Genomic DNA, 6,102 nt, shown 5'->3' with positions numbered 1-6,102 from the left:
AAGTGCGGGGGAGGGGGGGGCATAAATAAGGAATATATTATTATATTATTATTATTATAATAAATGCCTATATATATATATATATATATATATATATATATATATATATATATATATATATATATATATATATATATATATATATATATATATATATATACAGGACTGTCTCAGAAAATTAGAATATTGTGATCAAGTTCTTTATTTTCTGTAATGCAATTAAAAAAACAAAACTGTCATACATTCTGGATTCATTACAAATCAACTGAAATATTACAAGCCTTTTATTATTTTAATATTGCTGATTATGGTTTACAGTTTAAGATTAAGATTCCCAGAATATTCTATTTTTTTAGATAGGATATTTGAGTTTTCTTAAACTGTAAGCCATGATCAGCAATATTAAAATAATAAAAGGCTTGCAATATTTCAGTTGATTTGTAATGAATCCAGAATGTATGACATTTTTGTTTTTTTAATTGCATTACAGAAAATAAAGAACTTTATCACAATATTCTAATTTTCTGAGACAGTCCTGTAGCAGCATCATTAATTAGTGCATTTCAGTATTAAGAGCACAGATAGCCCTGGGAAAGAAGGTTCTCTGAATCTGGTGGTGCATGTTTTCATTGATCTGTAGTTCCTACCAGAGGGAACATCAAAACAGTGATGGCCAGAGTGGGAAGAGTTTAGTGATGTTTCTGGCTCTTTTGAGGTGCAGAAGCAGTTTCCACCAGTGGTGGCAGCGGGGAGCCCATCATTTTCTCTGCAGCTTTCACCACATTCTGCAATTAATTTTTGTCCGCTACCGAGCAGCTTATACCACACTGAGATGCAGCAGGTAAGGATGGATCAATAGCTGCTCGGTAGAATGAAATCAGCAGTCCATATATTTATATTAATGTGACCTGGAAGGGCATTATCTCGCGTATACCACAGTCACTTACCAAATAACATAAATATTAGATCAGTTATTCATGCTTTAATGTGTTTTCAGTGTAAATCATTAGTTTCATAACGAGCCCCAGCTGAGCGGCTGAGCGACTATTTAATCTCTCGTCTGCAGCCGTTGGAACCTGGTAAGTTACAAAGTTTTTTAACAAGCCATAACTCAGTTTCCTTGGTAACGGGAGATATTCTAGTCCGCTCAGCTATTTTCTTTTCTCTCTTCTTCTGCATCCCAGTCATCAAAATTGTTAAATTCACCAAATAAATTAAAAGAAATGACAAAATCCCTCATGTCGCTGTCCTGCGGTAGCCGGCTCTTCTTCTCTGAATCTCCGGTGCCGTGGTTACCACTTACCACTGGTTATAATGATATTAAAGTTATCAGGCAATTTGACCAAACTTGTTTTTTAGGTGTAGGTTATTACTTTTAACCTACACCTGCCAGCCAATCAGAATCCAGTATTCACACAGACCGTGGTATAAGATGAGGTGTTGGTCTGTCCTGAGAGAATTATAGCCACCATCATCACCAACACATATTTATGCAGATAGCTTTTATTATACCTCCTATTATATTGCTGTTATGTCATCTACACAAGACTGGTTTGATCAAAGCTTTCACGACATCTATATTTCTTTTACAGTTTTATAGTTTTATTTGGATCCCTATTAGCTGCAGCAAAACTGCAGCTATTCTTCCTGGGGTCCGACGCATGATACACAGTACATTACAACAAAAATTAAAGGCAAACCAAAAGAGGTAGCATAAAAAAGAAAGGAAAAACTGAAAATAAAGAAAAAAATGTAAAGTCTTTCTGTTTAACATTTAGATATAAATAAAACGTTTATTTTTATAACATCAACAATTACAAACCATGTATAGTTAGTTATTTATATATATATATATATATATATATATATATATATATATATATATATATATATATATATATATATATATATATATGTATATATATATATATATATATATATATATATATATATATATATATACATATATATATATATATACCGTATATATATATATATATATTCAATTCAATTCAATCTGATTTATATAGTGTCTAACACAACAGATGTTGTCTCTAGACGCTTTCCAGAGACCCAGAACATAAACATAAACATAAACCCGAGCAATTATTACATAAACAATGGCAGGTAAAAACTCCCCTGGTGGGAGAAAAGCATTACACCAAACAGTGGCAAGAAAAACTCCCCTTTAGGAGGGAAGAAACCTGGACCAGGACCTGGATCATAAGGGGGTAGAAACCTGGACCAGGACCTGGATCATAAGGGGGGACCCTCCTGCCGAGGGCCAGACTGGGGGGTCGGGGACGTCAGCAGCACAGCAGGCAGGTGGAAGCAGCAACGGGATGACCGGGGTCGGGGACCGCAGGCAGGTGGAAGCAGCAGCGGGATGACCGGGGGTGGGGACCGCAGGCCAGCACGCAGCTCCCGAAGCTCCGGCCCAATCAGCAAGTCCCAGGTTAGGTTCAGGGTCAGGGAAAGGTTGAGAAGGGGCAGGGCCAGGGAGAGGAGTCTTGACGGACAAATCTCTCCCCTGCCTGCCCGGGCCGTTACCCTGCCCCTCTCACTCCCACGCTGCAGGTTCCGGTGTTGTGCATTCAGAGATGCTCTTCGCCACCAGCAGAGGATGCTGCACCATGTACAAAAGAGAAAAAAGAGAAGAAAAGGGGGGGCCAGCACAAGAAACTACAGGAGCGACTCTAACACACTAGAGTTTACACTACCTAGAGATTTACCAACACCAGCTAGAGGTTTACTAAACACTAACTATAGGCTTTACTAAACAGAAAGGTTTTAAGTTTAGTTTTAAAGGTGGAGGTGGTGTCAGCCTCCTTAACCCAGATTGGAAGTTGGTTCCATAGTAATGGTGCCTGATAGCAGAACGCCCGCCCAATAAATATGGTTATTGGTTATGGTATATATATATATATATATATATATATATATATATATATAATATGTATATATATACATTTATTTAATAATAATTAAATAAGTTTTATATATATTTACCTATTCAGGAGATGTTTCTTTACTAACAATTTGAATTCTTTTATGTATTTACAGTCTCTTTAAGATCCCACCTGAAACCCCAGGGACCCCATACACTTAATAATCTACATATATGTTAGAAGGACTGTGTGGTCTTCATCCTTCCAGGGGCCGGACTGTTATTACCGCTCTGCTTTTACCCCGTAAAGAGAAAATAATCAATAATGCCATTCCTTCGGCCGCTTCTTCGCCCGAACCGTAACGTGCACCCAGGTGTGTTATACATCAAAATGTGCGTCTCCATCCTGCGACGACGCGCCTTACTTTTCTCTTTCAAAACTGTTACCGTGGCGACGCTAGACGCCAAAAAGCGCGCCCACCCTTCATCTGATTGGTCCATATTTGATAGTTCCTACTTTCTGCCATAACTTTTGAATTGTTTGACATAAAGATTTGTGGGTGGTGTCATCGGACTCGGTTTTGAGTCCTTGAACATAATTGGTACAAATTAGCCCCGCCTCTTCTTCTGATTGGTCGATATTTCATAGTCCCTATTTTGTGCCATAACTTTTGAATGGTTTGATATAAAGACTCGTGGGTGTTGTCATTGGACTTAGTTTGGACTCCTTCACCTTAAAGGGGACCTATTATGGAATATAATACCTATTTTAAACAGGCCTTGAATGTCTTAAAAACAAGCTTATAATGGTTTTTGCAAAATAAACTAGAAATTCAGCCTCTGAGCCATGTCTTTATCTTCCCATTCTCTAACCTCATTATCTATGCAGGATTCTGAGTGGGCGGGGCTATGATAATGAGGCTCTGTACTGATTGGCTGCCTGAATGACGCGATACACCGCTATGAAAAAATGGAGGAAGCTCCGGCCGGCGGAGTTAGTTGTGGGCGTGGTTTCACCCATCGCTCCTGTCGTTACGTCACGACGGGAGCAGAATCTTATTGGCTCGTAGATCCACATGACACTGGACGGCTCATCCGGACGGCTGTACCGATACTGCAGAATTTGGTTGCTTTCCTCCTCCTCTGAATTGGCAGGCTGAGGGGAGACCACTTTATATATGTTGAAGCAAGAGAAAACCTGTTTTTCATCATAGGTCCCCTTTAATTGGAGCAAATTAGCCCCGCCCCTTCTTCTGATTGGTCGATATGTGATAGTTCCTACTTTCTGCAATAACTTTTGAATGGTTTGACATAGAGAGTCGTGGGTGGTGTCATCAGACTTAGTTTTGAGTCCTTGACCTTTATTGGTGAAAATTGCATGGGCCCGTTCATCGCTGCTTGCAGCTTTAATTATTATTATTATTGCACAGTGATTGATTACTCTGAGACTCTATGAGTGATGAGATTCATCAGAGCAACAGCTCGGGGGAAGAAACTTTCTCTGAGTCTGGAGGTTCTTCTACAGTGCTCTGTAGCGCCGTCCAGAGGGGAGAAGTTGGAACAGTCTGTGTGAGGGGTCTGAGGTAGTAATTAGTTAGTTAGATAGAGATAGAGACAGAAAGATGGATGGATGGATAGACAAATCAATAAAATGAAATAAAAACAAATAAAATAAATATATATATCTAGACACATTCACCCCTCCACACACTGTCTGTATCTCCTCCCAGATGGCAGCAGTTCAAACAGCGAGTGTCCAGGGTATGAAGTGTCTTTTATTCTGCAGAATTTGCCATAAAAATGCCATAAAAATGTGAAGCAAAACATGAATGATGAATAAGTATGAAGATCCCAGATCCCAGAATACCGCACGGCCGAAGCGAACACAGCGGCCCCGCAAACACGAGGCTTCAGGGCCATCCCGTCCACGGGACCCTGGCCGGGGACACGAGGCTTCAGGGCCACCCCGTCCACGGGACCCTGGTCGGGGACACGAGGCTTCAGGGCCACCCCATCCTCAGCCTCTCACCTTGTTCGAACGGTCGATGATCCTTCTCGACAGTGAAAGAGGGCAGGCATACACATAGCTATGAAACCGCTCCAAACCGTACGCCAGTCCCAAACATTCTTTTTCAATCTGTGCGTATCGACATTCTTTTTGTCATAGCTCGGGATGCATAGGCTACCGGTTTCCAGTGGTCACCCTCAGCCTGGAGTAGAACAGCTCCAATACCATCTTTGGAAGCATCTGTGGACACTTTTACCCTCTTCGTGTGGTCATAAAATGACAACACAGGTGTTGTGGTCAGTGTGTTCTTGAGATTTTGCCACTCATGCTCATGTTTCACTGTCCATTTGAACTCACAGTCTCTGTGCAGAAGCTCTCGTATGCATGATGTCTTTGCTGTCAGATTGGGAATGAATTTACCTATGAAATTGACCATCCCCATGATGCGTAGCACACCTGTTTTGTCTGTGGGCCTTGGCATGTTCTGTATTGCATGTATTTTTTCTTGATCTGGTTGGACACCACGTGCAGACAGCTTGTCTCGTAGGAACAGGATCTCTTGAACGCCAAACTCACATTTACAGGGCCACCCTGTCCACGGGAGCCTGGCCGGAGACACGTGGCTTTAGGGCCACCCCGTCCACGGGAGCCTGGCCGGAGACACGAGGCTTCAGGGCCACCCCGTCCACAGGCCACTGGCCGGAGACACGAGGCTTCAGGGCCACCCCGTCCACGGGCCCCTGGCCGGAGACACGTGGCTTTAGGGCCACCCCGTCCACGGGAGCCTGGCCGGAGACACGAGGCTTCAGGGCCACCCCGTCCACAGGCCACTGGCCGGAGACACGAGGCTTCAGGGCCACCCCGTCCACGGGCCCCTGGCCGGAGACACGAGGCTTCAGGGCCACATCGTCCTCAGCCTCTCACCTTGTTCTAACCACACAGTTTAACAAAGCCGTGTGCAGCAGGAACATCTCTGAGTTCACTCCACGCCTCTTACATCGGAGCAGTGTGTAGGTGTGACATTTTTAAAGGGCATAATTCCTGTTCTGTGTTCAACTCCACTCCATGACGGCTGAAGGAGGGAGGAAACAAGGAGAGTGAGATGACCTCTGCCATCCAATCCATTGCTTTCTGTTCAAATGACCTCCACCAATCATCAGGCCTGTTTAAAATCCCCACAAGGCACCTGTAGAGCAGTCTGACCAAG

The sequence above is a fragment of the Cololabis saira genome, chromosome 21, assembly GCF_033807715.1.
Source record: "Cololabis saira isolate AMF1-May2022 chromosome 21, fColSai1.1, whole genome shotgun sequence".
Classification (NCBI taxonomy): Eukaryota; Metazoa; Chordata; class Actinopteri; order Beloniformes; family Belonidae; genus Cololabis; species Cololabis saira.
Note: the sequence above shows the minus strand (reverse complement) of the source record.